General features: G+C 32.6%; 1 pseudogene; it reads right to left on the bottom strand.

Moving 5' to 3' along the window:
• Positions 1-9,861: 9,861 nt before the first annotated feature.
• The window catches only part of LOC105291041, a 1,618-nt pseudogene continuing 952 nt past the window's right edge, over positions 9,862-10,527 (bottom strand).

Here is a 10,527-nt window from a genome sequence, read left to right as displayed (position 1 = left end):
TGAACATATCTGAGGGGCTTATATGTAGAAGAATTAGGTTCATTCTGTGTATTACAAGAGTGTCAGAAAATGGGTGATATAGAGAAACAGTTTCCCCAAATGGAACAGGCAGCCTAAGAGGCTGTGATTTCCTCATCACTAGAAGTATTCAAGTAGAGAACACTTAATTATATTGAGAAGGGAATTAAAATATTAGTTGATAGTGTTTTATCAACCTTGTGATTCTTTCTGTGATTCTTTCCATGACAGCTGAAGATTTTCCTTTCCAAAATAGATTTTACTAGTGCAGGGAATCCATAACCTTTTTTTACATATGCTTCAATTCCTATATCTTGGAATATAGTCAGGATATAACATAGTTTTTGGAACACATTACTTGATTTTTTTATACACATAGAATATGGATATGTATAACTTTTCCTTTTTTAGAGAAGTCCTTTAAAGCAGATTTCCAAATGGATTAATTTATCCTTATTCCTGGTTCACTACATTTAATTTGTGCACGAGAAATAATGCTGCATTTTCACATCTCAATGTGTATCACTTTGAATGTTCTGCAAGATGCCATCTTTCATTATTAAATAAAAGCATTGTGTTATGCTATCAAGTTCTAGCTTTTCATGATTTATACTAAGAATTTTGTGTAGAAGATCTTTTCTCCCTTTTGAATGTTTTAGTTTGTATCTGCTTCAGGTTGAAGCTTGCCTTTTGTCAGTATTTATAATAAATTAGCTTCTGAATATCATTTGAAATGCTAGATACAAGACATATGACTATAAAACAATTTCCATTTGTCAGATGAAACAATTTATTTTTAGCCCACTAGGTTGACTGTCTTTAATTTTTGTGAAGAAGCAAGCTAAATTTAATGTCTTTGCTACTAAACTGAGATTATAGGTTTGGGTAGAATTTGTGATTTTTGTAGGCAATTATTTTTATTTAGGAACACTGAAGGATGCATTTGTGTGAAAAGGCACTTGATCTGTTTCACTTATTTGAGGTAATATATTAAAAAAATACAGATTAGTGTTTTCTTGGACTGCCCTTTTTCAAGCCTAAGCAGATTAATTTGGTAATTAAATGTGCCATGGTTACTTTTGGTGCAATTAGGTACACAGGTACTATTATGTGCAATGCTAATATAAGTGACACACTTGGATTTAGAAATCATTTTATAATGATGGATACATTTTGTAGTACAGCAGATCTTCGAACAAGGGGGTTTCTTTCAATGTTTCCTTATAATGTTGATGAGATGCTATAAGAACTTAACTCTTGTTTATGTTAAGTAGCCTGTGGTAAAATTGGTTTTGTTATATGCTGTTTCACTTATAGTTGCAGAACTTAAGGACAATGCTAAGTGAGGACTTACTGTATCATTGGTAATAAGAATGTCATGTGATATGTAAAATAGGGTACAGTTGATATTTTAAAATATGATTAACCCTCACTGTTCATCTAGTGTAGGCAGAGGAAAATATGTTACTCTTATTTTAAAGATGAGAGAACAGACGCTCACTGTTGCTGTCACTCTGTAAAATAGTAGTGTGGAGAGTTATAATTTGGATTACCAATTCAGACCTCCAACTTGATGACTCAGTGGAACTGACTAGACTCATTCTGAAGCCATGGTTGGATATGCTTTCTAAAGGCTGAGGGAAACCATGACCTCCTTTTCAGGGTGTAAGTGTAGGGTCTGGAGTTAAATGGTCTCAGTTAAAATCTTGGTTCTGTTGCTTATTGTCTGTGTAGGTCTTGCTGTCTCTTCCATCCTCAGTTTTTGTACCCATAAATTTGTTATAATAATTTTACCTACTTGGGTTGTGGTGAGAATTAAATGAATTAATACATATGAAGTTTATAACAATGCCTGGTACACAATAATAAATAATATTATTTCAAACTCTAGGGTCTTTCATATTGTCTAGTTTTCTGAGAAACAGCCTTTTAAGTTGCTATTATTCAGAGCCCTTCCAATTTCCCTTCCTCTCTTTCTTCTTTTCTTCCTTCCTTCCACAAGCATTTATCAAGCATTTACTATGCTCTGGGCATTGGACATGAGGGAAAGAAATTTTCATTTTTCCTGGTCATTAGATTGAACAGTTTGTTGATGTACAAGATCACTTGCTTTGAGTTGTTCAGCCATTCCAGAATGAATGAGGCAAGGGTGTTAGAATCTTTGATCTCCCAGCTCTTATCTTTCAAGTTTTGAGCCCTTTCTGTTCTTGGCTGTTATGTCTATGTCCACTTAATTTACTTCCCTGTAAATCTGAAAATAATCAAGGTCATAGGATTAACTCTATCTGCAAAGATTTTTATAGTCTGGTTCAACACAATTTCTCTCTCTTAGTTTTGCAAAAATAATCTTTTTATTTCTCTTGAACATGCTTGTCTCTGCACTTTTGCTCACATACTTATTTCCACTGAGTGTAGCATTTCCTGTGGTCAGGAAATTAAATTCTCCAGGGTCCAGATCAGTCCTCACTCTTCTGGAAAGCTTTCTAAGACTACTCTCAGTATAAAATGTCTCTTCCTCTTCTGAGAGCCTGTCGAATTCGTCTGAACCTCTTATATGGTCCTTGCTGGGTATCTTTTGAATGCAGGAATTATTTTAGTATTTTTTTGTGTTTTTCCTGCCAGAATTTGGAACTGAACAGGTACAATAATAATGAATCTTCAATAAATAACAGTTGATTTGTTGACATAAGGCACAGTTTCTTTATATATCTAAGTGAAAAATATAATGTAAATTTAAAAACTGTCTGAAAATAATTGAATTGTATTAAATCTTTTATAGCTTTCAAGCCTTTTCATTGCAGAGTTAAGGGAATTTTTAGCTTTTAAATTATAATCATATTGCTAGGTACTAGGGAAACATGAAAGTAGATATGATCAAAAATGATCTTTGATCTCAAGGTACTTGCAATTCGGAAAGAGGAAAAGGGTATAAATTAAGGCAGAAATAAACGGGTTCTTAAGAAGCGTTCATGTATTTTTGTAGTGTTTGGAAATGACAATTTAATTTTGATTAGGTAAATTAGAGAATGCTTTATCAAGAAAGCGGCATTTGAGCGGATCTTTGACTCCTGAAAGGAATTTGATAGAAAGAGGATGAGAGTGTGGGCAAACTGTCATGATGGGAAGATAGGGTACATGGTGGAATGTTCTGAGAAGTGAGGCTGGTGATGTACTTTGGAATCAGTTTATTAAAGACCTGATGGCTTTTGAGAAGTGAAATAGCATAGGCCAAACTGTTTAAGCATGACAACCCTTATGGCCTCTGTAGAAATAAATGAGAGTTGAATGATTAGCAAAGGGGACTTTAATTTTATAAGTTTTTCTGCTTTATGCATTTTTAGAAACTTGAGAAATATCTGAAGAGTGCCTTACAATTTAATGTAAAAAACCCAAAATTTCTAATAAAGAATGAAGTAACAAATATCTACCCCCGCCTTTTTTTTCCAAATTAGAGACAACAGTCTTTCAGATTAACTGAGTTCTTTCCTTGCCTCACTGATTTTCATCATCTTTTACTTTAGGGGTGTTAGAAATAAGGAAACCTTTTATGCTGCATTACGTATCTTTTTGCATATAGATTTTTGTTCTTTCAAGATTAGATTAAAAAAAAGCAGTTCACAATTCAGCAAAATGAATTGTAGCATTAACAATTGAGGTTAACAGGCATTAACCTCCTGATCCAAATTATTGATCTAATTCTCAGTCAGTGTTAAATACCGATGCTAAATTATACCAAAGCGAATATCTAATTTTCTACTTCTCTAAGTATAAAGAATGCTGTGAATATGTTTTTAACTTCTTATTTAATTATAGTTATTTTGATTATTAAAAAAAATTTGTTCCAGAGGTACAAGATAAAAGAAAAAACATCTTGGGATGTTGCAGTTTGAAAAATGAGGACAGTTATTTTAGGTCATCGAATAAAGGTCAAATCATTCTGTAGGTTTTGAGTGTCAAACCAATGCTTATATCATCTGGGTATGTTAATGGATATTATTACACTGGGAAACTGCTTTGGGTAGGGAGTTGAGGAATGAACTGTATAGTAACTGATGCATTAATCTGTCCGCTAACACTCTTGATGAAGCAATCGAATAACAAAGAATGAAATTAGCAACATTGGATTAGCTGCAATGTTCTTGGATGGATGTTGAGAGAGTCTGAGGTTGTATCTGGGCTCTTTCCCTAATTTACTGTGTTAATTTCCTGTCTAAATAGAGTATGCAGTGCCTTGCCTTGATTCTAGTTAATGATGAATTTGTCGTGAGGGTCAGTTTCATCGGGTCAAGGTGTGCTTTGAAATATTTGATGGAAATACCTTAGTGAAATTATAATCACTCTTTCCAAAGTTGACAGTACTTTAAAAGAGAAATTAGCATTAATTTTGAGTAGATGGCTGGAGTTGGGAGAGGGGAGGAGAATAAACTTTTTTAAAAACTTTATGAAAGGTACAACCTGGTAAGGTTTTCCTAGCAGCAATGAATATGATCTTATTTTAACAGATTAAACAAATAATGTGTCTGCTTCTATATCTCATTAAAATACCATATAGAAATTTTTAAAAATTGCCTTGAAACATGAGAATATTGAGTACAAAGCAATTAAATAGTAATGTATTTTTTAAAGTGAGAATTAGAAATTCAGTGTTTTCCAGACATGTTTGAAAAAAAAAATAGACCTTATATTTAAAAATAGATAAGTTTCAACAAGATGATGGCATTTAGTATCAGCCCAGTTTAAAAACATGTTTATAAGAGTCATTAGCTGGATAAATATTTATTAAATGGTTCCTAAGAAGGCAGCGTGGTGTACTAAAGTGATGTGGAATGTGTTAATAAGTGGGTCTGAATTCAAAACGCCTCTAGTGTCCTTATCTATAAAATGGGATAAAAATTCCTACTTCACAGAATTGTGAAGATTGTGAGCAGTGCATTTAAAGTGCCGGATACCTGGTAGATGCTAAATGAATGGTGTATGATAGCAGACATTTAATAGACGGTAACTATTATAATTGTTTCTGCTGCTACTGCTGCTGTTGCTGCTAAGCCCTGTGCCAGTAGTTGAAAATAAACATCTTTCTGTATCAAAGGGAAAGGGTTTTATTTCCTTTTTAATACACTGTTCTAATGAAAGGAGAGACATCTAGTTGATCACCTAAAATTATATCACAAAATGTTTTGATTTTCATAATATGATTGGGACTAGATGACATTGTGGTTAAGAGAAGAAATATATACATAGCCCATTTATATATACTCTAATTTGGAAAGAAAATGATCTTCCTCCCTTTTTCCCTCCCTCCCTCTCTCGCATCAAAAAAAAAATATGAAAATACTATCATTGCACAACTATTTGACATAGCTACTGTGTTGTGTCCTGGAGATACAGCATTGAACAAGGCAGAATTGACTCCTGCTATCAAAGAGCCTTCATTCTACTGAGAAAGACAGACATAAAGAACTAAGGAAACTAATTTTGTCAAGTTAATTCAAACATTTAAAAAAGAAAGAAACCAAATACTGTTAAGCATAACATTTCTGAAAATGGGCAGGCATCTAGTACTTTTCTCATTCCAAGTTATAGCAGCTTAATGGGACTTTTAATAAAAAGTTCTTAGCACAGCAAACCTATCCTATTTTAGTGATCTTAAGAAAATAAAATCCATTTCGAGATTAGAATTGTGAAGTTGCTGTCGAACCAGCTTACTGAAGCTGTAATTAACTTTGTGTGACAGCGGCCTGTGAGGCGAGAGCTTGTATTTCGTGATGAGGGAGCAACTCCAACTTGGCCACTGACTTAATTGTGCCCTTGAGACCATCTTGAAACCCCACTAGTTTTCTCTCATTCTATTTTTGTATTTTATTCCCCTTCGCATATGCCAGAGATGACCTTCATTGTGGTGAACATCCCTGACAGAGGGAGGGTGGACCTGAAACCTGCTCATGCAGTGTCTGCCCAGCTTAGAAGGCTCTGAATGTCAGATAGCACAGATATGCTACTCAAGTGTTCCCAGGGCCCACCCATGTCTTGCTCTGGTAACTTTTTTTCAAATAATAAGTTTTATAGGAATTAAAAAATCAGCTTAACTATAGTATTTTTTTTTGGAAGACAGTTATAGAATTTTAAAACCTAAGATGTAAAGGTAAAGAAACCATAATTTATGTGACACCAGTTAGCTACATGACTTTAGCAAGACTCTTTGCCTCTATGGCTTTCCCTTTTCCTCATCTATAAAATAAGAGGACTTGCCTAGATCTCTTCCAAGTCCCTTCTTAACTCCCAAAGAAGTCTATACTTCTATAATTCCATGGACACTTTTCTTATATTTTCTTTTACATGTCTACATTTTGTTTATTGAAATATAAAATAGCTATTTTCTGCTCCAATTCACTTTTGCCAAAAAATCATGAAAAATATGTAAAGCTGTTTGATTTTTTAAATTTTCAAAATAAAAATTTGCAATTTTGGCTTTGCATTTCTATGCCTATTTTTAAAAAAATTCTTCCATCATAGGTATTTGATTCCCTCAATAAAACAATGTGATTTTCTTTTTTTTTCATATTTTTATTCAAAATTAGAATTCTTTTCTTTTGTTTAATTGAATAGTTTGTAAAAAAACCTTTATGCTAAACCTCTAGATTAGAACCTGAGGACCAGAGACCATGGGTAGGTTTCAAGTGGATGTGCTTTGTATACTTATGTCAGCAGATAGTTTTTGTCATTATGAAAGGAGACTGTGATCCCCATAATTTGAAGAATTATTCACTGCATTGGGTAGATCAGTGAAAGGTATTACTTTGAGAGATTCTTGATAGCCTTTATGATATAACCATGGGATCAGGGTGGATAGGAATAATCAGCTTATGTCTTCTCTGAGAATATTATAGCTCTATCATAGACATGGATGCAAATGCTAAAATGCCATTTAAAATAAAAATAAAGATTATTCATTGTCTTTTTTGTTGATCTGTTATTGGTATTTGTATGTCAAAGTTCTCATTTCTTTTTTTTTACTCCTGACCTCATGTCTTCTGTTAACTTTACATATATGGTGATGTTGTGTTATCTTTGCTATCTAAGAAATTTACTTTGTTGGGAGTACAGTTTAAAAACTCTTATAAATTAAAGTTGTTTATTGGAGAAGCTAAGGTATTTAAGTTTTAAGAAGAACTGTATTGAAATAAATGGAGTGTAATTAAATATTAGAAATACTAAAAATAATACAAAATATATGCTTTGAAGAGTTTAATTACATGTATAAAATATTACATATAATTTATTAAAAATATATGAAATATTGACATAAAAAATTGACTTTAATTCAAAATTTTTGAGGATTACTTATGCCTTGAGTTGCTTCACAAAAAAATATTTCAATATATTTGGAAAATGCAAGGCTGCCATGTTTTTGTAGTTACATTTGTAGTTCTATATAAATGGTAGCTTCTGGAGCTGTGCTGTATGGCGGCACTGGGTAAGTGTTATATATATATCTCCTTTTAGCCTATTAGAGGCTCTAATAAGCCCTACAGTAATATTTTAAATTTTGTTTATTTGACTAGACAACTTAAAAAATTATGGCTATTAAAATGGTGAAGCAAGTGTTCTGCAGAACAGCAGAAAATTATTCCAAATGGATTTAACAAGATATTTTATTCTTGAGGTGCCCAATGTTATATACTTTGAAATATTCAGTTTGATTTAAGTGATATTGACAAACACCCAGACAATTTCCCCAGAGTTACTATAGAGTTTTGGTCAAGTAGTGGTAGGTAAAATTGATTGAGAACTTATTATGTACAAGTCATTACCCTAGTTATGTGATAGATGTGATTACTATATTTATTTTATATATGACAAAACTGATACATAAAGAAATCAGATGACTTTTCATAATTTGGCACCAGTGTTAGAATCAGAGGTGAACCTGGGTGGTTTCACTATTGCACATAGAGTATAATCTATTTGTTTTGTCCCCCAAATCTTTGATTGTCATTATGGCAACAGAATGCTAATTTTAGAAGGGGTCATGGATGCAGGGTGGGCAAAGGGTATGTCCTGAAATCATATGGTCCTCCTTTTCTCCATTTGTTTCATTCACAGGATCTTTCAATTTTCAAATATTTAGGTAGGAGGCATTTATGGTCATTATCTTTACCTTTCTAATCTTCTTGCTTTTCTCTTTTTCACTGTGTATCTTAAAATGTTAACTTTAGACAGATTCATCTTTCTTTATAACCTGACTTACTTTAAGCCCAAATGAATTCCTTTGAGGAACCAAATCTGTCCTAATCTAGATGATTGGTTTAGATAATGAATCTAGGAGAGTTAGGAAGTGATTGAATACAGAAAGGGAATAGAGCATTGTATTCAAGCTCTGGATACTTCCAATATCTTCTAAGATATGGAGAAAGTACTTTACTTACTTAAAAACTGGCTCATTTTTGCAATTTATAGAGAGAAAGTACTGTACACATGAAGCCAGATGCTTATCGCTTTCTCTCATACATGACTTTAAATCAATATAGAAAACTATTATTGCTAAAATGAAGGATTAAACAGGTATTTTTTTGTTATAATATACACATGATAAAGTGCATGAATCTTAGATGTACAGTGAGTGAATGTTCACATATACACATGCCTGTGCAACTACCATTTTATGAAGACATGCAGCTTCATCAGATATTGGGTATGTAACCAATACCCAAGAAGGCTCCCTCATGCCCCTGCCCAGGCAATGCCATCTCTTACCCAGAAGTAACCATTGTTCCAATATATATCACCATAGATTAGTTTGATCTGTTCTTGATCTTCGTATATGTTGAAATCATACAGTATGAACACTTCAGTGTCTGACTTTTGCTAATCATTATGTATGCTAGATTCACCCATGTTCTTGCATGTAGCAGTAGTTCATTCTTTTTTTTCTTTGTAGTAATATTCTGTCATGTGAATATATCATAATTTTTTTATCCATTTTACTTTTATGGACATTGGATTATTTTAATTTTTGGTTATTATGAATAAAATTAATATAAACATTCTTACATATTTTGCTTTTATAGACATAGGAAATGCTTTCTCTTAGGTATATAACGAAGAGTGAAATTATTAGGTTATAGGAGGTGCATACATTTTACTTTAGTCCCTATTGCCCACTGTTGCCCACAAGTTTTCCAAAGTGACTTTTATCAATTTACAGTCCCACCAGTAATATATGAGAGTTCTAGTTGCTCCACATACTTGCTAACTCTTTGTAACAGTCTTAAATTTTAGCCATTCTTGTGAGTGTTTAGTGACATAGATATTTCATGCACAGGGAGGAATTCAAGACTTGTCAATCTTTAGTTTGTTTTTCAAATTAAATAAGCAGATACTTATTTTGAGCGTATTGTGTTCAAGGTGCTAGATAATATTTTGAAGTTTGCACAGTGACAGATGATTCACTCATGTTCTTGCATGTAGCAGTAGTTCATTCTTTTTTTTCTTTGTAGTAGTATTCTGTCATATGAATATTTTTTTTCTTTGTAGTAGTATTCTGTCATGTGAATAGTGAGATTGTAAGATATAAAAATATTTTATATTGTGTACCTAAAACTAATGTAACCAATATAATATTGTATACCAACTATTCTTGAATAAAAATACAAAAAAATCTGGAATATCTTTGCTTCTTCTATTGCAGCTGTAAGTCAACATTTTTGGTTTGTTTGTGTGTAGTATATTAAAATTGCCTTGTAAATGGCCTCTCTACCTTCATTTTTTTTTGAGTTTTGCAATTCATTTATTGAAAACTTATACATAGTTTGGCTGTAGAATTCTAAAATCATAATTTTTTCCAAAAAAGTTTTTATCCCATATCACAGAATAATGATTATAGCAAAGGAATATATAAATCACTCAATTTGCTTCTCATTGTGTTAAACAGAGAATTATTGGCTCATTTGGTAAACATTACCTCGTATGCTTCATCAGCATCATCATCATCATCATCATCATCATCATCATCATCATCTTCAATAGCTTCTTCAGTAAAGTATAACACTGATCTTGAGATTATATGTCGTAAAAAGTGACCAGTTTCAAAGTCTACAGTAAGGATAGCTTGAGCATCATCATCCAGATCTCCACTCTCAGGAACTACAGGAGGGGCAAAAAATTAAAGAGTCATTGAAAACTGTTTTGGTCACAGTACGAACTGTCCCACGTCCCTTGTGTTTCTGCTTCTTTTTAATAGTTTTCAAAGTGACATTCTTCTCCTTTTTCCAATCTATCTGGAACCCTGTGCAAATGATAATTTCTGGTCCATCAAAAGAAAAAGGATCAGAATTATCTGGTTCTGACCTTATCCTAGAGGTCTTTGTCAACACTTCATTTGTGAAATATTCATTGGATTCAAAGTGAAATTCTAAGACAAAATTCATAGGCTGACCAGCATCTGTGAACTTCACTTTAATATCTTTCAAGTGCTTCATAATAAATTCATTATGTTCCTGAACCATATCA

The sequence above is a fragment of the Pteropus vampyrus genome, unplaced genomic scaffold, assembly GCF_000151845.1.
Source record: "Pteropus vampyrus isolate Shadow unplaced genomic scaffold, Pvam_2.0 Scaffold2, whole genome shotgun sequence".
Classification (NCBI taxonomy): domain Eukaryota; kingdom Metazoa; phylum Chordata; class Mammalia; order Chiroptera; family Pteropodidae; genus Pteropus; species Pteropus vampyrus.
The sequence above is the reverse complement of the archived record's forward strand: the minus strand, read 5'-3'. Positions and strand labels throughout refer to the sequence as shown.